A 23,874-nucleotide genomic window follows, 5' to 3' on the forward strand; every position below is an offset into this window, starting at 1 on the left:
AGGCAGCAGGTCACTAGATTACAAATGTGAAATGTACAATTTCGAATTGAAAAATAAAAAGATTACTCTTTTTCTCCAATAATGAACATTTTTACAGGATCTGCTTTTCATCAGCATGAGGGGAACTAGGAAAATATAGCACTTGTAAACTCTTAAAGCAACGCCTTTTGAAGATATTCTTTTGATCTTTAGTATTGATTTTTCTCTACAGAGAACACATTTCACTCTTATCATATAATGAAGCTGCATTATAAGTTTTTATGCCATACCTTATTTACAAATGCAACACATTCTTTACATTTATGGTTTTAAAGAATAGCCTTCAGACACATGAAGAAAAATAAATGCTGTCATCAAAGCAAAATTCCTCTCTCTGCTTCCCCTTTAAGATTGTCTCATGTTCTGTCATTCTTAAACAGATTGTCTGTACTTTGATATTGATACCCTGCAGGTGTCAAAATTAAGGCATTTATTTTTGTGGGATTTTTTGTTTGGGTTTTTTTGTTGTTTGTTTGTTTGGTTGTTTTATTTTTCGTAAACAGCATAGCCTTCTATCTACCAGATACAAACCCAAGCCATATCTGGAGGCATAGGCCCCTATTTTCCAGACACATCAATTCTCATTAGTCTCTCTGCATGAAGCAGATGAGATTCACCTATGGCAGCACTGTTAATGACAGGACTTACCAGTTCTGATAACTAGGACTACATTCTTTTGCCAAATGCTTCTTTCTTGTTGCTTCATTATACAGCAATCTACTCTGGTCACACAACCAGCAACTAACTAGGCGTTCTACATCATGTGCCTTCGATCTCTGCATATTTCCTCAGTATGGCATATACCAGGATGAGAGCTTGCTAAACTTTCTGAGTCTACAGCTTTTATAATGGCCCAAGAGCTTGTTACAAGACAGAATTTCCCAGAATAAAGATATCTTCAAGCTAGTCTTGCAAAGATTTTTAAAAAACTTTAATCTCTGCCATCCTTTTATGTTTTTGTTGGGGTTTTTTTGGTGGTCTTTTTTTTTTGCTCGTGTACATCTGAGTCATTAGAAATCTTGTTCCTATGGAGAAGGACTTAATTACTGCCTGCAAGGGAATATACATTCACTTCTCTAGACTGGAAAAACTTAATTGCCGACCAATTAAAGTTACTTAGCAAATTCGGAAGGTAATTGTAGCCCATTGTTGCTGCTTCCTTCCTGAAGGAATTGAGCAGCTGCTGAATGCTGTCATTTATTAGAGTTCAATCTCCTTTATGCCCTTCTGCTGTCTCCAATGGGATCACAAAACCAAGAAAAGTCTCATTCTCAGAGCTGAGCAGGACTCTTGGAAGCACAAGAATTTGTGCACAGAAATAGCTCATAAACTTAACATAATTTTTTTATTTGTTTATCTAAGGTAATCTGAAAGGAGTCTGATGCAGCTGAGGCTTCATCCTTTATTTCCATAACAAACACCTTATAATACCTACAAATCATACTTCTATCACTTGCAAGAATAATATGGGTCTCAGAAATATAAAGTACAATGACTTTCCTTTCCCTTATTTCTGGGTCTGAAATAACTAAAAATATTCCTCCAACAAAAGAATCTTTCGCTTGCATGTCATTTGACTTGATTAATGAAAGATAAATGCAAAATATGAATAAATTCAAAATAAGTGTAATAAAAGTATTACTTATTCTGTTAGTATCCTGATAGTAAAAATGTGGGTATCTTTAACAAACAGACACCCATGATAGTGCATAAGCATGGAGAAACATATAATGGTTTTTCTTCAGTATGTTTTCTCAGTCTCCAAATATTAGGTATCTAATAGTCCCCAGTAGATTCTCTTCGCCATGACTATCTCAACTTTTGCTTTGGAAGCACATGTGCTTCTCAGAGAAACAATATTCTGCAAGGAGACACATATTTTAACGAACTTGTGAAAAGAATCAACTCTTTTTGTTTGTTTTTTGAGCATTGTAACTGACATCTTCATTTGACAACTAGTACTGTTGTTGGAAGCCACAATAAATAGTCGTTCCTTCTCCGCTCTCTTTGCCACTGATGAATGTATAGACTTAAATCAATTTCTCCTTCAGTTGTCTCTTTTCCAAGATGGAAAGTTCTTGGACTGCCTGCTTAATCATTTCTTGTGTGAAAGCTGTGCCAGACTTGATTGCACCTATAGCTCTCTTTTGAATATCGTCTGGTTTTTTGGTACATCTCTTGAGATTGGCAATCATAATTTGTTGCTTTGTGAATATATAAACAGCATCTTAATTGCTTTCTCTACTTAATTTCATCATAATATATGGCGTCATTTGATTTTTTTTTAACCGCTGCAGAGTCCTGGGCTTAAGTTTTCCTGTTATTATCTATTGTTACATTATGTTGTTATTCCCCATGGCAGTAGCCAGACTTTGTTATTTTAAATGTATAATCTGGGGTTTAAAATGTGTGTGGCTTTACATAATTTCATAACAGTTTAATCATGCATCATTTGGGTGCCCGCTCGCTCTATTGCATAGATTTCAAATGTAAATATGACAAACCACTTTCTACTAGACCGTTGTAAGGTAGAAATCAGTTGGCATGGCAAGGCTCAAATCCATATGGCTAAACTCCCTTCTTCTTCTTTCCCCTGCCTCAGTCCAAAGTAGCATTACCATGTCAATACCATCTACGAGAAATCACCCCAGGAATTTTCTGGGAGAGTGCCAGTCGGTACAAGCTAAATCAACGTAATAACGCCGAAAAGTTATGGACAAGTACATTACAATGTTTCTTTACCGGATGAAATATATTTCTCCCCACAGTTTTAGATGCTGAACATGGTGCTATATGGTCTGGAATATCCCTTGGATCAGTTAGGGCCAGCTGTTCCAGCTGTGTCCTCTCTCAACTTCTTGTGCACCCATAGCCTGCTCAATGGTGGGGTGCTGTGAGGAGCAGAAAAGGCCTTGACTCTGTGTAAGCATGGCTCAGCAATAATGAAAATTATTCTGCGTTATCAGTGCTGTTTTCACCATGAATCCAAAACACAGCCCCATGGTAGTCACTATGAAGAAAATTAACTTTATCCCAGCTCATGCTGAATTTCACTTGTAAAGTTTATCACATGGTATTCAAACCTGTTCTCATTTCATTTATGAGTATGTATAGTACTGGCCCTAGTACAGATCCCCGCAGAACGCTGCAACATACATTTCAATGTGAAAACTCGTGTTTACTTCTTCTTGCTGATTTCAATAATTTAATCAATTTAATAAATTAAATCGATTTATTATTTAAATATTATTTATTTAAATTAAATTAAAATAAAATTAATTAAAATTATTTTTATTTAATCAATTACTGATATATGCAGGGACCTTCACTTCTAGTTCATGAATGCTTGAGAGCTTTTGGTGAGTGGCCTGTTAAAAGCCTTCTAGCACAACTAGATCATATCAAAGTGATCAAAGCTATCCTTATGCTTGATGACTCTTTCAGAGGACTTGACTAGGTCTGAAGCTACTGTGTTCTTTACAAGTGTTGTTAACAGTTTCTTCATTTGGGTCTCAGACTTTGTTCCTGCAACTTATTCCCGGTAGAACTGAAACTGTTTTTTAAAACTCTGTATTGCTTTTGAAACCGTCAAGTATCAAGGAAATTTAAGTGAAAGGTTAGAATAAATAATGAATATTTCATTGGTTTCAATACTGAAATTTTTAAGATTCCTGATACTATTCATGAAGTCCCTGCCATTTACTACAACTTGAAATGCCACTATACTGAAATGAGATTTTCTGCTGAGTCCCTGGTCAAATAAATTAATAAACAAACAAACCAATGTGGCATTTATTCCTTGTAGGTTTATAACTTCTATATTTTCCTGAAAACTGTGAAAAATGAACCATAGAACATGTGGTAGAAACAAGCACAGCACTGATGGTAAAGTTTTCCATGGAACTTCCAAAACAAGTTTTTAGTTCTTAATTATTGCAGTTTGTTTCCCCAGCCTCTGATGAAATGACAGAAGGTGTATCACACTGATACATAGCCCTGGATGTTGGGTGTATATGTTTTTTTAGTGAAGACTTGTTCTGTTATTTGTTTCCCAAGGGTTTATATTCTCTCCCAAGATCTAGTAGCCTAGATGTGGTCAGTCAAACTCCCTCTGGTGCTTGACAGTCCTGGAGAGAAGCCCTTCAAGAACTCAGAGGAGTAGCTCAGAGTTTGGCGTTAATGTTCAGATTTGCACTGAAGTTTTGATTATATCTTTTCCCCAGTGAGGTTTCAAGATTTTCTGTAGTATTTCCTGAATTTGCCCTCAAATTTGTACCACAAGTGAAGACTTTATATGTTGGTTTATTGTTGCTCCCATGATAGGCAACTTCAGAAGACTTCAGACCCACCTGGAACTGAGTCTAATGGTAGAGAAATATGTCATCTGCATATGCATTTAATAATTTAATTGTGCTCTGATGACACTGCAGTTATTATTGCTGATACCAACTGTTTTGCTATTTTGTTATTTTGTTCCTTTGTTTCTAGCTACTAGAAAAGGAAATAATCTGTTTATTTCTCTTAAAATACTGGTTAGCTTTAGAATGGCATGTGGCATGTTTCCTTCAGTAAAACCTGAACCAGATTTGAGAGTTTAATAATCTATATCTTAGCATGAATTCCCAGAACATGCAGATTTTAATGTGATTTGTTACGATCAATTCCAAACACACAGAGTGCTTTTCATAAAGCATTCCAGAATTATCTCCTATATTTTTCTTGTCCTTTTTGTTAAAAGTCAGTAAGAAGCAAAAAATATAACTGCATGAAAACACGCATATGGTTTCAATTTTGGAGTGAAAAAATATTAGAAATACAGTTGAAAAAAGTTGGTATAGCAAAACATTTGCTTTGTGTTTCCTGATCTATTTCTGCTTTATGTTTTGTCTAGCTTTGCCTGAAAAGACTTCAAAACTTTATTGAATAAACTCAAATGCCTGTGACTTTCTCCTTTCCTTCTTGCATTCAAAAAAAAAATGAGGGAAAAGGTTATATGAGGACACATAACTTTGTGTGGGCTTCATACTGTTAAGACAAGTCAAGAACATGTGACTTCACAGAAAACAACTTAAGCACGTAACAGGAAAAAAGAAATTGCATAGTTAATCTAAACATAGGGATGTGTATGCCAGGTACTATTTTTTAATCTTTTCTTGGTTTGAATAGGAATAGATATTTTACATGAAACAAACTTATGCTGTCTATAAGTGAATTTCCTCCCTCTTTTTACCTTTGTGATTCTTCAATCATTATTATAGCCAATTTTTTTTGTCATGTTTTAGTAGTATGGCTGGGAGTACAAAGTATCAGTAAGTGAAACAGTTTAATTTCTACTTTCAATAAGGCATGCTAAATTACCCTTTTTTCCTGACTCTGAAAAACTGCCATTATATGCACTGTCCACAGGCAGTTCTTCATAGAACAGATGTACCTTCATCTAAATCTCATTGCTGCAGTGTTGATTATATAATAAACATGTTATAGTAACTGTTACAAATAAATAGACTGAATAATAATGATCCAACATAGCCAAATGCAATTTTCTTATTGCAGTCAGGGTGCTGTGAAGGGAAAACGTGTTGCAATGGTGTAATAAAAATGAGCATCATGATATAACAATTTAAGTTAGTTGACATAAATCCAGATAATTTTATAATTGTATACCTCATCATCTTAATGAATGTTCAAGAATGGCTATTTTTAGAAATAGAAAGTACTAAACAAAACCCGTAAACCAATTAATTTATATATATCTGCCCACATCAATATTTTACATAAAGGTAATAAGAAAGCAACAGGAAGAGGTTTTGAGTGAAATAAACTGACTTCTAGCTGACACAGCTGAAGTCATTGAATAGTGTTACTGAATTATTCATGGACATTTTTTCCAAAAATTTTATTCCTACTTGTCTCACAGCAGCATACATGGATATATGGAGAAAATTGAACTGGCTGTGTAACATGAAATTATGCTTAGATACTAATGTAGAAGAATGATGGTATGCTGCCAATACTTGTGAAAGCAAAATCCAAATTCAGAATTAAATAGCAATATCTATAAAGCTAGCATTGATTACCAGTTTTACATTAGGAAAAATCTTAAAGCATAGGAGTTTAGGCTCTGTCAGGACTCACTATTTTGTGTTGATTGACACCTTTTAACAGTTTTACTCTTTCCTCACTTTCCCATCTAATAAAACACGTTTTATTTTACAGATTTACTTTTTTTTAATTCTAAAAATGCTATACTTCTTCTTATTCTTCAAAGGTATGTTTAAAAATTTCCCCAAATCAATGCACATGAATCTGTGGATTTTCAACTAAGCTGTATTTATGCTGAAAATTTTAAACAAAGAACCCACATGACCAATCATTTTATTTTTCACTCACAGTTATAAATGAAATAATAATACTTTAGGAATAAAATTTGTTCCTTTCTGGTCACTTGTCCAGAGGGTAAGTTAGATTAAGTGCTTTCATCAATCTTCCGTTTATTGTCCTTTATTCTGTATCAGCAGCATTGCTAAAATAAAGAGTAATCCATCAGAGAATTTCATGTTCCAATTTTTATAGGTACTTGATAGAATAATGTTTAATGTATTTCAAAAATATTCTAACTACAGTGCTGTCTTGGAAGTGCATGCCTGTTTTTTATGTAATGTAGAGACCTGCAATATTATTGCATTTTGCAAGAAACTGACAAAAAGCTTGTTTATATTGACTGCATTAATCACTGTTACACTGGGTCTGGGGGAAAAGTAGAGTCTTGTGTTATTTTTTTGCATTAAGGGCATAATGAGTTTTCTTATTATTGAATACTAGATATCTGCTATCCAAAAGAGGGAGCCATAACATTATACTATATCTTTCCACTTTTTTGAGACAGAGAAAGTGCATAAATTCTTTTATTCCTTTTTTCTTAAAGATGATGCTTGCTCTGAGGTGGCTTTTTACTCTTTTGTTTGTTTTATATTGATAAGCAATACAGCCCAGAACTAGATAATACATGTTCATGATCTTGATGGAGCTGAGTGAAAAAAAAAAGGTTAGAATCATTTTTCTTGCTCTTAATTCCACAACATTCATTTTATCAATTTTGAGAAAAAAGCATAGTGTCCTTTTACTTATTTTCCGTTTTTTGAAATAGAATATATATATACACAACTATCAAAGGAAAGTGCCAGAGGTATTTTCTGAACATACTGCACTTATCTCTGTAAAAAGTGAGATTGACATAAAATATCACTCTTAATACCAATGAGATATCCAGTTATTAAACCTTTGCTTGGAGGAACACAGTATTCAGAAAGGCATTCCCTATATTTTGGAAAAAATGGACTGGATTGCCTTCATATCTGAAAGTTCAGTGGACAACAATGTATCTGAAAGAGTAGAATAGAAAAGCACATAGTGATGAATAATATGGGTTTTACTTTCATAATTTCTTTACAGCATTCTCTTTTCCTCTTCCTGAGAGTTCTCTGTGCCACACTGGGCTTCCAGCACAGCCCAGTCAGCCTATGTGAGGAAGGACTTGTGGTATTCCTAGCATCAGAGGAGTATTGACAGCTGTTTAATTGCTCTGTAATATTTTTTTAACTAAAGTATTTGATTTTCATATTGATAACTAAATGTTTGATTTTCATGTTGATTTATAGATAAAAAGCTCTCCTGATGCTTTATCTGTGACTATATCTCATTATTTTATAGCAATGTAATTTGCAGAAAGAAACAAAAATGTTGATATTATAGACCTATTTGGTCACTGAGAAAAGATAGATCAAGTTAAAATCTTAGAGATTCAAGTCCAAATACAAAGTCTGTGGTTGAAAGTATATATGAAAATATGCTCCTCCTCATATAGAATGTGATTTCTTCTAGTATTTTCATTCCTATTCTTACATACCCTGAACTATGTAATCTAAACCAATATGTCTTTTTCTTTTTTTTTTTTTTGGTGAAATGAAAGCTGAGTAAATAAGAAGGGAAAGAGCAAGTGTATCAAGGAGATGAGGAAAAAGAAGAGGAGAAAGTTTACAAACACTTGAGAACAACAAAGCTGCAGGATAGGAGAATAGGTATTCTTCAGAGAAGTGGATAAAGTTAAATGTGAACATTCCATCCGTAGCATCTATTTGTTAGATAAAGTTTGGCTGTCCATTAGAATAACTTTTTCCAGTTACACATCTCAAGAAACAGGGATCTGACTTTTTTAGAGCTGCTAAGTATGAGCAGGCCCAGAAATTAAACTAGTTTTATAAATGTGCAGAAGTTATGTAACAGATATGTTACACTGGATCTATGGTTTCATTTATTTTGAGATTTTTTTCTCACCGGAAATATACTTAATAACAGTACTTTCTCCATGTATTTAAGAGTCTCTGCTACTTTTAGTGGAACATTAAAGATACACATGTCTGGGAGTAAGCATCATTCACACAAATCAATATTTATTGCAGTGGTATCTGAAGTCACCTAACAGTTTCTACTGCAATAAAATATATGGATAAGATTTAGGAAAATTTCTGTGTTATTTGGGTTATGATAAGCTTTAAGAGTGACTCCATTGCAAAGCAGACAAGCAGGGCTGCAGATGTTCTTGAGTAAAGCAAACAACTAAACAAAGCATAATAGAATAAGCATTCCACCTTGAAATAGTTTAGCTGAAGAAAAGCATCTAGGAAGTTTCTGCTCCAGTCTGAAAGTCTTTAGATAGTTTTTGCTTATCTCATATCTCTTTATGACCTATGGCCAATCCAGCCTATGATGCACCTTGTTGTAACAGCTTGTGACTTGGCCTCCCAATAATTTGCTGGAGCAAATTATTCAACATTCGAACATTCAAATTATCCAACATTCGAACTCAAAATTTACAAAAAAAGAGGAGTTCATTTACAGATATTTATCTTCAACAAGTTTTTATTTGTTAAGAATTTTTCACCTTTTTTAATTTACTCTCATTACCAGTATTATTTCAAATTTCCTGTAAAAGACACATTCTTTAGTTGGTATGTTTTAAAATTTGTTCTTTTCAGTTTTACTATTGATATTTCATGATCTTTTATTTTATTGCCTTGCAATATCAAAACAGCTTTCCACATCACCATTTCTGTTGTGACATGGAAGTTTTTAGTAGTTTAGATGAAATAATAACATCACTTTAATTATTGAAGGCCTTGTTATCTAATACAAAATGGAGTCCTTTGTCTTAATTTCCAGATTGAACCCCCCTTCCATTTCTGTCATAATGAAAGTGAGTAATCTTGCAGAGCAGTTAATTCCATACCATAAAAAAATACATTATCAGCTGCTATTAAGTCATCATAAAAGAAATTATTAACTTGAGGTTGAACTTTCTTGATCTTTAGCTGCCCCTTTCTGTCTTGATGAATACATAAGAAAATACATTTGTTGACACCAGCTTGTGTGTTTTGAAATTATAAAAGACAATGCATTGGAAAATATGCTAATATGAAACTTTCATCATTTGGATATGATCCTTGCAGATGTAATTAAAAATAAAAGTGCTTACTCTAGCCGTATTTTTACTTTCTATTTTCCCTGTTGGCATTTGAAAATATGTTCGTGTTTCCTCTAATTATATTGAACGAAGTTTTTTTATGTGTCATCAGACTTTGAATACTCCATAACAAAGTCAAAAACATTCATAATTTCAATTTGTCTTGGTTTAATAATGTAAGTCCTCTGTCATGCAGTGAACTATGATTACTTAATTACTGTCTGTTTTTAATGCAGGTTGTGTCTTCACCTACACTAAAAAGTGGCCTTACTAAGAATTTAGGTAGTTACTTCATAGTTGGAATTCCCAATTTCTGGTGACTTCTCTATGACTCATAAAATTACAATTTTACATTTTCTTTCTGAAAGCCAATGTATTCTGCATTTTTCTGATGTGTTTATTTCAGTATGTCTTTATTTTGGCATTCGTTCAAAGCTTAAGTGTGGTAAGGCACTCCTTATTTCCATTCTTTTTTGCTTCATCACTTACACACGACATTATTTCAATATGCAATTAATCTTTGTAGGGATGTTTTGGGTTTTTTCCCTTTCCTACATGCACTGCATTTTCTCTGCTTGGGTATGCATAATATTGCTTATATTTTTCCCTGTTTTAGTATTTGCAGGTCATAGAACTTTCTTCCAAGTCATATAAGTCAGTAAAAACATTCTGCTAACTGCAGTGGCTTGCATTTAGGTTTCTGCTGCATTTCTATGTTTTTTTCCACTTTGTCTGTCATTAATTTTAATGAAATTTTCTTCAGTGATATATACATTTGAATGCCTTCTAAAGCCATGGCTTCTTCAACACGTTACATGTATATATTTGATATTGATTTTTTAACCAAAGATTTTTAGACCTCTGTACAATTTATAAACCTGTACTGTGTGTTTAGCTACTGTTCTTATTATGCAGTACTCATGTATAAATATTTACTTTATCTAATAGAAGAATTAATTTTTTTATAAGCAATATGTTCACAATATTATATTTATCTCATTTTAAGTTATACTGAAATTATATTTCAATCTCATTTTGGTAGCTGAACAAGCTATATTTTCTCTCCCAGCCTATGCAGAAAGAAGCCTCTTTACACTGTCTGTATTTTCCTCTAACTTTATCCTCTGATGTATCAGTAATCACAGTCTGTTGGCATTGTGCAATACTGTTTCCTCTGACATTTACCTTAAAAGGAACATGGATTTTATTCCACTTATTTGTTTGAATACAGATGACTTCTGCACAGAACAGAATGCCTTTAAAAAAATAGTTATTCAAATAATTTTGTTCACATATTTTATTATAATTGGCTTTGTCATGTAATGCTATCTACTCACTTTATATACACATGCACATTATACAAATTAACATGGATTCTGCACACATACCGACTTCTGTGCAGCAGGAAGGATATGAAGAGACTGGAAAGAAAAATATCCAATAATTTAACATTAGCCCTTACTGTACAACAGTTGACCATTTCCACCCTATCACTACCACCCAGCCTGCAGACCCTGGTGAGGATCAGGCACTTCAGGCATTCCTGAACAAACTGGTGCTCAAGTGTGCAGTGCATTTTCTGTCCCTTTGCAGCTCTCCAGTCCTCTGCTTGGCCTGTTAATGACTGTGACAATATTTCCTCCCTTTATAAAGATTGTATCTAAATGTTACTGATGTCCATGGGAATATTCAGCTAGACCATGATGAGCTTTACATCAGGACTATGTGCTCTTCTGTTGTTTACCTGAAGCTTATACTTGACTGCTCTCACAGAACACTTTGAAATACTTTGTTGTAATTACTGACTGGTAATTGGCAATTTCTGAGGGGCACAATGGGAATACTAATTTACTTGGTCTCTAATATAACAATGATCTTCTTTCAGATCAGTGAGATAGAATCATATCTTTGCAAAGACACTGTATATGATGTGATAATATTATTTGTATAATTTTCTTGTGTTCTAGTATTTCTTCTTCAAGGTTTCAGTATTTTATTCTATGCTCAATGAAAAAGCCTATTATTCCAGTCCATGTATTTTTTTTACTGAACAATAAACCATGACTGTTTACACTATCCTGTTGTACCAGGAAATTGACAGGATTCAAATTCAGAAGTAAAATTATTTGGTTATTCTTATCTAAGGTGAAGTCAAAGGCAAAACTTGAACTTAAAAAATGCAGGCTTATATCTATGCAACTTGTTAATAGCTTCATATTAAAACTAGAATGGTTAAAACATCTCTTTTTTAAAACTTCACTGTCTGTACCTTCCTGATTATTGTCTTGTCCTTCAGATTTCTTAGTGGTATCAGAATCAAAACAAAGCATGAATAAAAAATTCTCCACTCCCTATCCTTTCACAATCTCTCCCTTTGTTTTCCTCCAGTATTTTCAGTCTACGAACACAAACAAGGCTACTTAGGCCACATATCTTTTTTTATAAACCTCTCATCTGTTGAAAATGCAGTAGAGACATATTGTTCTAATTTTTTTCCTTTATGATTAGTACAGACTACAGACACTATAAATATTTTCCATCAAGAAAGCAGGATTCTGTATGACAAATTTCAAGCTGCTTGTAATTGCCCTGTATATTTTTGTGTAGGTGTCCTAGAAATGGATTCCTTAAAAATTTGCAGTCTCATAGGGTAAGAAACACTCACTTAAACCAGTGTATCCCTAGTGATCTAGGTAGTATTGTGCTATTCTAGGAGAACTGGGTTCAATATCTTTAATTTACAAAGGATAAGTTGACTTTCACTTAACTAATAGGTAGTATTTTCCATGTTGGGGGAATGCAGAAATATTAACATTTATATTACTTAATTATTATAATATTTGCCAGTCAGTGACTAACAGAGGATATAAATATGATAGAAGAGTATATAACTCATCTGAACAATGGCTGCCCTAAGAGCATGATAAGCTCTGGATATCCAGTGGTGTGGTTGCATATACTTAGGCTGAGTTGGATCCTATGCTTTAGCCCAATTCTTGGCCTTTCCTGGAGTTCTCCTAATGATGGAGTACAGACAGTAATGATTCTTAATCTTAACCTTCTCAATATATCATTGTTTTCATATCAATAAAGTGTTAAGACAAACATGATGGTGACATTAATTCTTTTGCATAGCAGATCAATGAGACTTGGAGTAAGGAGAAGGATCTTTTCCTACACTTGTTGCACTAGTTTCATCTCCAGAATAAGGGGAAAGGACTTTTTTGCTGACACATCACACTGCAGTGGAGGCTACCACCCTCTTTTTCCTCGCTTCCTTCAGTTTGAGGATCACTCAAGGATACCTCTGAACCCTCTGCTTTCCTCTCTTCAAATCAGCAAGTCTCTCTGTCCTCATAAAACTCAATAGTCTTCTGCCTCAAACCACAGCAGGAACACAGTGAGTCTGGTTGCTCCAGAAGGCAGTGAGGTTAGATCCAAGGGAGTTGTACAGAATATGAAAAGAGATAAATGTTGGAAATGTTACGATACTGCTGCCGTTCTTTCAGATAATAATTTTGGTAAGTGGCTTCATGTAAATTAAGTTTCTACTGGGATGTTGTGGTACTCCCGCTCACTACCAGATGCACTCTATGAAATTATAATATACATGACTCTCATGACTAAGTACTTCAGCTGCAGCCTTTTAATTACTCTTGTTTATGCTCATAAACGCACATAAATATAAATATATATATATCACCAAACTAAAGGATATGTAAGTTTTTTGCATTTAAGTATTGAGTTTTTTACACTGTGTTTAAATTTCTTTTGCATGTACTTTTGTAGGTCTGTAGTCAATAAAACAAATGAACATTGACAAATACTCATTAAATTCTCAGTGAGACAACCTACAAGTTTTAACATCCATTCCTACCATTAATGAATATGACTGGAAAAGTATTAAGGTAAATCAATTCCTAGTTACAACTGTTTAACATATCATATGGTAACATTCCATGCCTTGAAGAAAAAAAAAAACTACAATACATGCTGCCTTCAAATATGAACACCATTCTATTTCAGGGCAAATAACAGTTCTCCATCTTTTGAACGGGATTGGTGCTGCTGTTTGCCAACCACACCTGAGAAAGCAATTGCTTGTAAATTAAGATGCTAACTTTGTTCTATGACTACTTTTATATTTAAATCTTGAAATCTTCAGTTGTCTTTTTTTATAAATAGTATAAAAAATATTGGATGCTCTGTGGTAATGACGAAAATCTCATTCTTCGTTCAGTGTGCCCTAGTATTAATGACTATTGACTACCTGCAAAAACCCAAAGAACATATCTATGTCTTCCTTGTCCTTGCTGTCCTTCAGATACTTCATAGTGGTTACTGGGTTGAAAATTTCTGTTTAAAGTAGATGCTCACATCATTTGACCTGTCAGTTATCAGGATACAGCTAAACTTTGGGACCAATTAAGTGAAGTAGGAATAAGAAGTCAACTTTTATTTGCATTGTAAAGGGACATTTAAATTCAAGTCATTAGAGGTATTGCTTTGTCTACCTTGGGACTGATCATTTAGATGACCACACAGTAAGGCTGAAGATATTCCAAAAACTGCATTGTAGCAAAAAGATTTCAGATTTCCTGAATCTTTGCTTTTTCAGGTGAGAAACAGTGATAGAAGCTAAAAAGCCCATGTTGAAATAATTGCTTGAATTTTCTGAAGGTACAAAAATGGTCAATACATGTAATGAGGTAGACAGTGTATGGCTATTTAAGTGCTTCACTGAAAGTTACCAACCAGTCATGCCATGTAATTGTATTAATGTGATTTAGTCAGAAGTTCCTCTTTCACGGCATTTTTCCCTCAAAAAGAAATTCATTGAATGAAGTGGAATTTTTTTCTAAAATCTTGAAGGAATAAAATGACGCTGATTTGATGGAGGACCCTGGGAACTGCTGGCCAGTCAGCTTCACCTCTGTGCCTGGTATGATTATGAAACAGATCCTCCTGTTAAAGCATAAGGAAGACAAAGAGGTAATTAGGGACAGCCAACATGGCTTTACCAAGGGTGATTCCTGCCTGACTAATCTCGTGGCCTTCAATGATGGACTGACTGCATCAGTGGACAAGGACCTACAGAGGTCATGTACCTGGACTTCTGTAAGGCCTTTGAGGCCCCCACAATAGTCCTGCTGCTAAATTGGAGACATACAGGTTGGATGGTTGGACTGTTAGATGGATAAGGAATTGGCTGGATGGCCTCATCCAAAAATTTACTGTCAATGTCTCATTGTCCAAGTGGAAACCAGTAATGAGTGGTGTTCCTTAAGGCTCTCTAATGGGACCAATACTATTTCATGTCTTTATTAACCATATAGACAGTGAGATTAAGTGCACACTCAGAAAGTTTTCAGATGAGACTGAGTGGTGCAGTTGATATACTTGAGGGAAGGGACACCATCCAGAGGGACCTCGACAGACTTGAGGATTGTGGCTGTGCAAATCTCATGAAGTTCAGCAAGGCCAATTCCAAGGTCCAGCACCTTGGCTGGGGCAATTCCCAGTATTGCAGACCGTGGGATGAAAAGATTGAGAGTAGTCCCACTGAGAAGGACTTGGGGGCACTGGTAGATAAAAAACTCGATGTGAAACAATGGCTTTAAACTGAAACAGGGAAAGGTTTAGATTGGACATAAGGAAGAAATATTTTACAGCAAAGGTGTTGAGACACTGGAACAGGTTGCCCAGAGAAGTTGTGAAAGTTCTGTTACTGAAAGTGTTCAAGACTAGGTTGGATGGGGCTTAGAGCAACCTGATCTAGTACAAGGTGTCCCCGCCCATGGCAGAGGGGTTGACCTAGATGTTCTTTAAAGTTGCCTTCCAACCCAAACCGTTCTATGATTCTGGATTGATAATGCAGACAGAATAGTTGTTTTGCTGTGTTTTCCTCTGATATTTACCACTCTGGATTTGATGTGATAGAATACAAACTTGAAATGACCTGCAGAGTCCTTCTCAACACAGAGCATGTAGGCATCTTACCCTACCAGTTGCTGTCTAGAACTGAGTAAACCACTGGAGACCTTACAGTGCAAGTACATGCATGACTTTCATGACACAGATGCTGAGCAAATAAAAAATAAAACAAAAATATAAAAATCTATATTGATGTAATTATACATATAAAGGTATAGCTATATTTACATAGATATACGTAGATATATGTGGGATATATCTAGATCTCTAAATCTCTTTATGTCACCTCTGCCTCTGAAATTATATCAGTAGTGACACAGATACTGATATAGATATATGTATACACTAATACATGTATGTTTTCACCACAAGCAATGAAATTTCAGGGCTTTTTTTAATTACCTACTAAACTCACAGGCTGACTAGCATGAAATTTAATTAGTGCCAATTAACTAGAGGTGAAGGAAGCAGAAAATTAATGTGACTCATTTATTTTCCATTCTACTGCAATGTCCCCCTATTTATGTTCCTTAAAGCATTTTTTTTTAGATTTCAGTTTTCAGTCTGTACAAATTATTGATTCTGATGCTATTTGCACAGAAAGGGTATAGATAAACTATAACTATTTTGGTCCTATTTTTATTATAGCTACCCACACTATTGCATTTTAAATTACCTCAAAACAAGTAATCCAGAATCTTCTCCTTGTTTACATAAATCTTTATGCCGCTTCAGCTTTGTTAATCTACTCTTCTTTGAGAGGAAACCTGCCTTCCTTCCTTCCCTCCTTCCTTTTTCCCTTCCTTCCCTCCTTCCTTTTTCCCTTCCTTTGTTCCTTCCAACTAGTGATACTTTGTACCAGGTTGGTAAGGTTTTTTCTGATAGCTCTCAGCACTTTACCAATTACATTGGGTTACTTAATGCATGTAAATACAAAGCCTTGGCTTTGTAGTGTTTGGGACCACCACACATAGATCTCATGAAAGTTCTCAGTGACAAACAATGCTACTGTTTCTAACTATCTGCACTTTCAGAAAAGTATCACTTTCTCCTGAGTTTATATACTTTATCTGCCAGTTAAAAAGTAGTGAAATAATTTTTTAAATAGAAATTGAGATCCATTTTATGTCATGAGACCAGGAACTTTAATCCTGTACTGTGAGTTGCATGAGCACAAATTCAAATGGTAAAAAAATTATTATAATGAGTACCATTGTCAGAAGTGCTAAATCTTTCATTCTAGCAGTGCTAAGAGTTACATTTCTGAATGTGCAACACTAGGTATATTCCTAAGCCATTATCTATTAAATTTAACCTTTCAGTATGGATGAACATATTTTATTTTAATTTTTGTTTTTTGGTTTTTTTTTTTTTTTTTTTTTTTTTGACAAAAATATCAATCTATGGTGCAGTCCAGCCACTTCCTAATTTACTCCCCCTTTTGACTTCACTGATGTTATTTCCCCCTTTCTTGAATGAAAGCATCAGAGAAAGGTTCTCAACCAGTAGGGTTTTTTGGCCACTTGTAGCTGAGAGCAGCTGTACCAACGTCTTTGAGAGTTTCTTGTCTTTAATTGCCTTAAAAAGTGGTTAGAAGTACATTAAACGCATTATATACTTTTCTGATTTGAAAGTCCTTTTGTTTGCTGCACGGGTAGTTTACCATCATGGGTAGATTTTTCAGAAGGACAATAACTGGAACAGCAGGCACTACCAGAAGCTTGGATTTTATCAAAATGTGACAAATGCTATTAAAACATTACAAAAGCATTACTTCAAGTGATATGTGAGTTCTCAGCCTTGATGCTGCTACTACTGCTGCTACTACTACTAAGCAAAGAACAATATCTTCAGTGTTATAGATAAAGTAGTTCTATTTCCATTAAGGAAATTGAAGAGATTCATTAATTTTATTTAGAATACAAGGAGTTTTACTTATTATCTTACCCCTAAAAAAGGTATAAATACAATCCAAAAAGCTGTCTTGGTAAGGACAAAAGTCATGTATAACAAAAATTTAAAACCACTAAGAGCAAGATCTGGCTTAATTTCTGGCAATCCATGGGATGCTATTAACAGAAAGGAATGAAGAGTCTACATTATTTTTTAAATATATTTCCATTTTTTCAGCAAGTCTGAATTCTCATTAAAAGTGAAATTACCTTTTACATTTGGGAAGCAAAAGTAAGGATTATTGCAAATCTTTCAGGAAATGGGAAAATATTTTCTGTAACATAATATGTTTATGTTTACTCTGAAGGAAATAGAAATTTTCATCAGATAGAATCATTATAAGAACACAGATTCAGCACTCATTTTTACTCTGGGTGAGGGAAATGCACAAAAGCTATTTCACTGGCTTCAGTGGGACTAGTCTTATTGCAAAATGTTAGTCATTCTGAATACGGGTTTCGGAATGTAGCACAAGTACAAACAGCTCTCCTGACAAATAGTTTAAACAACTACAAGAATTTCCTTTTGAAATAAGCATGTTTTCCTGATTGTTTTTCTTTTACTACACAGGCAAAATGAGTTCCAGGAGATTACCCACAACCAGCACCTATGTCTTAAAAATCAGAAGAAAGAACTTTTTTGCAATAGGTTCTCACTGCAAAGCTTGATATTTAAATCCATTAATATAAAAAAAAATTACAAAGAACAATTCAAACCATGTAAAAGTATTTTGATAAACAACAAAGTAAGTATGCAAATTCAGCCAGAAAACAGCACTGCAAACTTAAACAAACCCATTTTAATATATTCCTTTAAAAAAATATTTTACCATTCTTCTTAAAATTTACATAAGTTATGTTTGGGTTTATGTTTCTATTTGTATGTATATATGTATAAATGTATATATATACATGTATAAAAGTTCTGTTCGTAAACTGGGGTTATTTTTATGTGTTAAAATCATCTTTGAATAGTTTACTGATACTTTCCAATGATACAGAACTTATCACTGCTGGATTTCAAAATGCTAATTTTAATTTTACTGTAACTACTTTTTCTTTCAAACAGAAGTAATAGGATTAACTTCTCCTTTATCCCCAACTCACACCTTTTTCGCTTTGCCTCTTCATCATCTCCCTAGGAGCAAATATTGAATGATGGAATACAGAGGAAATAAAGAACAATTATTTTGGTAAGATCTTTAACTGAGGTTGTTAGATCACTATATTTTATACATTTCCTTTATTGAACACTCGTTTACAACTTGATGTTTTATTGAATTCTTTTCTAAGAGGTGCCAAAATATAAATGTCAAATTCTACACCATTGATTATCAATATAATAGGTCATAATTTTTTGAAAGTAATGGCTAAATCTAATTATTCTTGTATATATTGCCAATATTGTATGCATTATTAATTGACTTCAACTGAACTATTAAAAATATGTAAATTGAGATAATCTCCTTATGAAAGTTGTTGTGTAGTTTGTCTAAAAGGATAGAAAGGCCTACTGTTTCCATCCCCAAACATAAAATATTATTCCCAGTTTTCTCTATTTCACAGAGTCTTTCTTGAGTGTAATTTACAAAAATCATGTTTTGAATTTGGGCAAGTGATTTAGGAGCTTTTCTCAACATCCTTATATACAATGGGAAAATACTGTTAGTATTTTTTGGAAATTGGAATCTCTAAGTATCAACATGCATGGCCTAAAACTGTAATATCGTTCCAGGCAGAATTTCCATGAAGCTGGGGGTTATTTCCCTCAAATAGGGTTTTTGAGGACAAAGCAACTTGAATATTGTCCAGCACATAGAAAGTTTTTACTTACATAAACCCCTCTAGTATTTGCATTTTCATGTCAGGAGTTAACGAATATGAAAGCTATGTTTGTATGAGATAGAGAAACAGAATCTAAAATGATGTTGTCTTCATGTTGCTATTACTCTTACTGTTAAAAAGTGTGAAACAATTATAGACATTTGCATTTTACTAACAATGGAATACATTGGCCATCACTTTAAGCATTCCATTTTGCAGTGGCAGAAATATATTTCCAGAGAAACATTTGTGGTTGTTTATGGTATCAAATTTAAGTATTCAAGGCACATATGAATATTGATGTACTCATACAGAGAAACTGAAGGATTGTGAAAGGGGAGGCCCCATTCTACCCCTGGCTCTGACACAGAGCTACTCCATAACTGAGACCAGGTCAACTTTCTGTGCAATAATACCTGTGTATGGGATGGAGACAGTGCCACCCATGTCCTTTTGTTATCTTTCCAAGATTGTGGATCAGAGATTATAAGTAGCATACTTAATTTCCTATGTTTTCTATAATAACTTTACATACTAGGCAATAAAAAGTTATTTTCTTTCGAAAACATACTCATTTTAGAGCTTTCTTTTGAGCTGTACTATACATCCAGTATTTTTCTTTCTCCTGAAGTTAGCAACAACAGTTTCCTGAAAGTAACCAAGGCTCAGTTTTGCTGGGATTTTGCACTGCAAACACATGATATGATCTGCTTAAGAATGCCTCTCCGATCATGCTCGGCAAGTAGTCCTTGATGCCACTGGGGTATTTTTATCATGATCAGTCACTGAAAGTCAGGAAAATAAGTCACCTTTTGCCTTTCAGAAATTTCGTATGTATTTAAAAGGCAAAAGGAGAAAGTTGTTAAAATGACAATGACTGCTTTTATAACAATTCTTTTTATTCATTTCCCTTTGCTTTATTTTCTGCCTCTTCCCACCCCCTTTAGCAAAATTTTGGATTTATTCCTACAAATGACTTTTCATAAACTCTCTCACATGTGGAATGCAGTTAGCTTTCACTCAGGCATCCCTATTCATGTTCAAACATTAGTGCTTCTGCAGATAACATTTGCATGTAACACCTGCTGCAAGCCTTAGAAATTCAGAAGACGTTCTGATATGAGTGGGAGATGCATTTTTTCTCTAGGCTTTTGCTCCAGTTGCCTTCTGCAGTTAAATAACTCTGACTTCATAGAAGAAACATATAACATTATATATCTATAGTGTCTTACTGTCTTATATCCCAGTCTGTATACTCCAGTTTTCTTATAAGCATAAGGTTTGTGCAGAAATTGGGAGAATTTTTAATTAGTGATCATTACTGAATTCTGATTTTCAGTAAGGTCTTCCTGTGACTGCAGAACAGTTTGCAAAATTGGGAAAAGATGAGGAAGGAGAAAGAAAAGGAGAACAGTTCTGTGCTTCTGTTTCTCTCTGAAAATTGTTTCAAGAATCTGTGTGTGGCATCCTATAATAAATGAAAATTCTGAGGTAATGATTGTTCCTTCATGTGTCCTGTTATCATCAGTCAACAGGAGACACTAGTCTACCTTGTTTTATTTCCCAGACCAACTTGTCTTCAGAGGAAATTGTCAGTCCTGTTACCTTCTGGCTCTACTTCTCAAATGCTTCTGCCAGTAGACTACTTGCAACCCATATTGTACAGATTCAGAAACCATGTCCTGATGCCAGGGCATAAGCGACTGTCAGAATTAAGTTCTTTCTGCAGCATTGTGGGTGATGAAATTTAAACTAGTGGATTTGAGTTATTACATTTTTTTTGGTGCAGAAGTTGGGGAATGCAGTCATCCTTATTGGCTGATCCCATGATGAGAGGGCGTCTCTGCCAGCACCATGCAACTGCTGCTGGGATCAGCATCCTTGTGGAGCAACAGCTAGGTGAGGGTAGAGCACAGATCCCTGCACATGGTCTGGAGGGAAGGACAGCCTTTCCAGAATGGTCATTTCTGCTGAAAAGCATGCAAATGCTGAAAGCTTGAAGCACTTTTCTGTGGAGCTGGCAGAGCTGTTTCTCTCCACATTTTCTCTACAAACTGCATCACCAAACTGCTTTTCATGTTTAGGTGAGATGTACTGGTTACATACAAAATATAGTTTTCCACAATAATGGCTGCAAGACAACCTCTGAAATTAAATACTCTACTTCATTCACAGGATAAACATGAAAAACTTTGATTGCTGAAATCACCTCATCAAGTTTAAAAAGACTTGGCAACAATTTTAGGTACAAGATTAGTACGTATTAGTAATACTAGTACAGTTACATTTCTCCATTTAAAATTAATCTTGTTTATCTAACTTAAAAAAAATTATTTCTTTCATAGATATTTGACTGTATAATGAGACCTTGTAAAAGTTTTATGTTTTTTAATAAAAAATCACATTAGCTATAAGCATATTTAATTCTGTCTTGAATTTACATTATTACAGAGTGAAATACAAATGACAGGGCAATGTATTTTACCTGTCAAATTGACATACAGATAGCAAAATGCTTTTTTTTTAAACTAACATAGTTCTTTAAATAGAGTTCTTAAAAATCATAGAAAAATAATAACACAAAGTTTATAAATATTTAATTAGTCCACTCAATTTTTGGAAAAGAAATTAACATTTCAAATAGGAAGAATGACTTGGAAACAGCAATTTTTAAAGATCTGTTATTAGCAATTCCTATCACTACAGCCAATATTATTTATTAAACAAACCTTTTGATCATATCACTGAAACTATTACAAGTATCACACTTGTGTTTTTATCCATACTTATCTTTGCCATGAGTAGCTAGTGTAGCATTCAACAATGAAACATAATCTTGCTGTAATTTCAGTAAAATACAAGTTTTATCACTGACTTTAATAAGAGCAAGACTGACATATTGGCTGTAAATTTGTCTACTGAAAATGGAAATTATCTTAAGAAAATACCATTCTATTTTCTGACCTATGACTTAACTCTGTGACAAGGTGAGTAGCTACTGTATGTACATTGCCTTACAACAGCAAAGGATATAAATTCATAAGCATCATTCTGTCTTTGAAGCTTATAGAGTGAAATTGAATGGATGTGACAGTGTGTTTCTTGGATGTGAGAAGAAAAGGCAAAATGTCATTCATCGGGCAATTGTTTTCTGCTGGTTACTTCAGAATCAAGTGGTCAATGTGACCTTTTTTACTTTCTGTCTTGCTTTTATGTGTGAATCTCTGATTATATATATTGGGCTGACAAGGTTGTTTGGAAGCACTTCTGGAAAGCATCCTTGCACTTTAAGCCTGTTGACTTTGACTTACTGCTATGGATATCCAAAGGGACATCTCCCTCAGATCTCAGTCTTTCTGAACCCTGGATTACAACTTCCCCCTATAACGCATATAAAAAAAAACCACTAATTTTGCTACTCCCACTAAAGAAAAATAAACTAAAGCATTGGTATTTCATTCTTAGTAGTAGTAAAGACCTCTATTTTTTCATCCTAGATGTTTACCAGAAAAACAAATGTGAAAGGAAGAAAAACAGGATAGCTTCTATCTGGACAGGTGAAAAAGCATCCTGCACAAAAGTTAGGCTGTATCGTTACCATATGGCAGTAAAAACTGAATAATGTCAAATAGTATTGCCAAATAGCATATGCATTGCTAGTTTTCTAATATGCACATCAGTTGTCATATATACAGCAACAGATGTTTAGATTTCAGCAATTTAGTGTGTAGGGAGGTGTTTCTGAACTGTATAAGAGAAATACCCCCAAAGTGTTCTGCTGATGCTGCCCCTCCACACACACACACATTAAAAAGTGTCTGTAAGACATCTTTTACACACTTCTAAAGAAAGCATCTCCTCTTTTGCTGTCAGGAATTCCGGTGCTAAAGAAAGTTAATCTACTCACCGAGTCTGTCAGTGTGAGCCTAGGTCTGTCCGTTCAGTGCTGCTTCTCTACCTGCTTCCTCCCTTCTGCATGTTACCGTATCTCCAGCGCTGAATGCATTTGCATCTCTCTAGGGCTCCCTCTCTCCCAGCATCACTTTTAAGTCAGGCAGGCAGCGAGCAGAAGCAAAAGGGACTCTCTATCTGATTGGTTTCCATTCAGTGCCCCTGATTAATAAGAACCGTCCCTCACAGGAAGAGGTGTTGCTGCCCCTCACAGAGATGTTGCTGCTGATAGAGCCGCAGTGCTCAGCGTGAGAAGGTTTGGGGCTGGGGGGGACAGGACGACGGCTTTGTCAGCCAAACAGTGATTTGCAACTGAATGCAGTGGGAGGGTTCAGAGAGGAGGGCTTTGTTAAGGACCCTCTTATTAACTGAGGCTTAAATACAGAGACTCATGCTACCACCTCATTTTGGTCTGTTTTAATAATAGGAGTAAAGGCATACCCATAACCTGTGCATTATGTAGAGAAAAAATCACTTTAAATATCTACACTAGCAATACAGTACCATTTGTGTGCAATACACATTGGAGAATGCAAAATTATCATCTAACACTACTACAGTGACAAATGATTTTAAGGTGAAAGAATGCAAGGTATGTGACATTTCCCGCTGAACTCAGTAGGTTTACAGCTCTAGCGTCACTTACAGCTATTG

General features: G+C 34.6%; 1 protein-coding gene across 2 annotated transcripts in view; it reads right to left on the bottom strand.

Annotated features, from left to right (window-relative positions):
• CDH9 (cadherin 9) overlaps positions 1-23,470 on the bottom strand; it is a 103,906-nt gene extending 80,436 nt beyond the window's left edge. For both annotated transcript variants that reach the window (XM_027681998.1, XM_027682006.1), the window contains exon 1: positions 23,177-23,470. The gene's annotated coding sequence lies outside the window, so the exon portion shown is untranslated. The remainder of the gene's footprint in view (positions 1-23,176) is intronic.
• Between the last annotated feature and the right edge of the window lie 404 nt (positions 23,471-23,874).

The sequence above is a fragment of the Neopelma chrysocephalum genome, unplaced genomic scaffold, assembly GCF_003984885.1.
Source record: "Neopelma chrysocephalum unplaced genomic scaffold, ASM398488v2 Primary Assembly neopelma1_22b, whole genome shotgun sequence".
Lineage (NCBI taxonomy): Eukaryota > Metazoa > Chordata > Aves > Passeriformes > Pipridae > Neopelma > Neopelma chrysocephalum.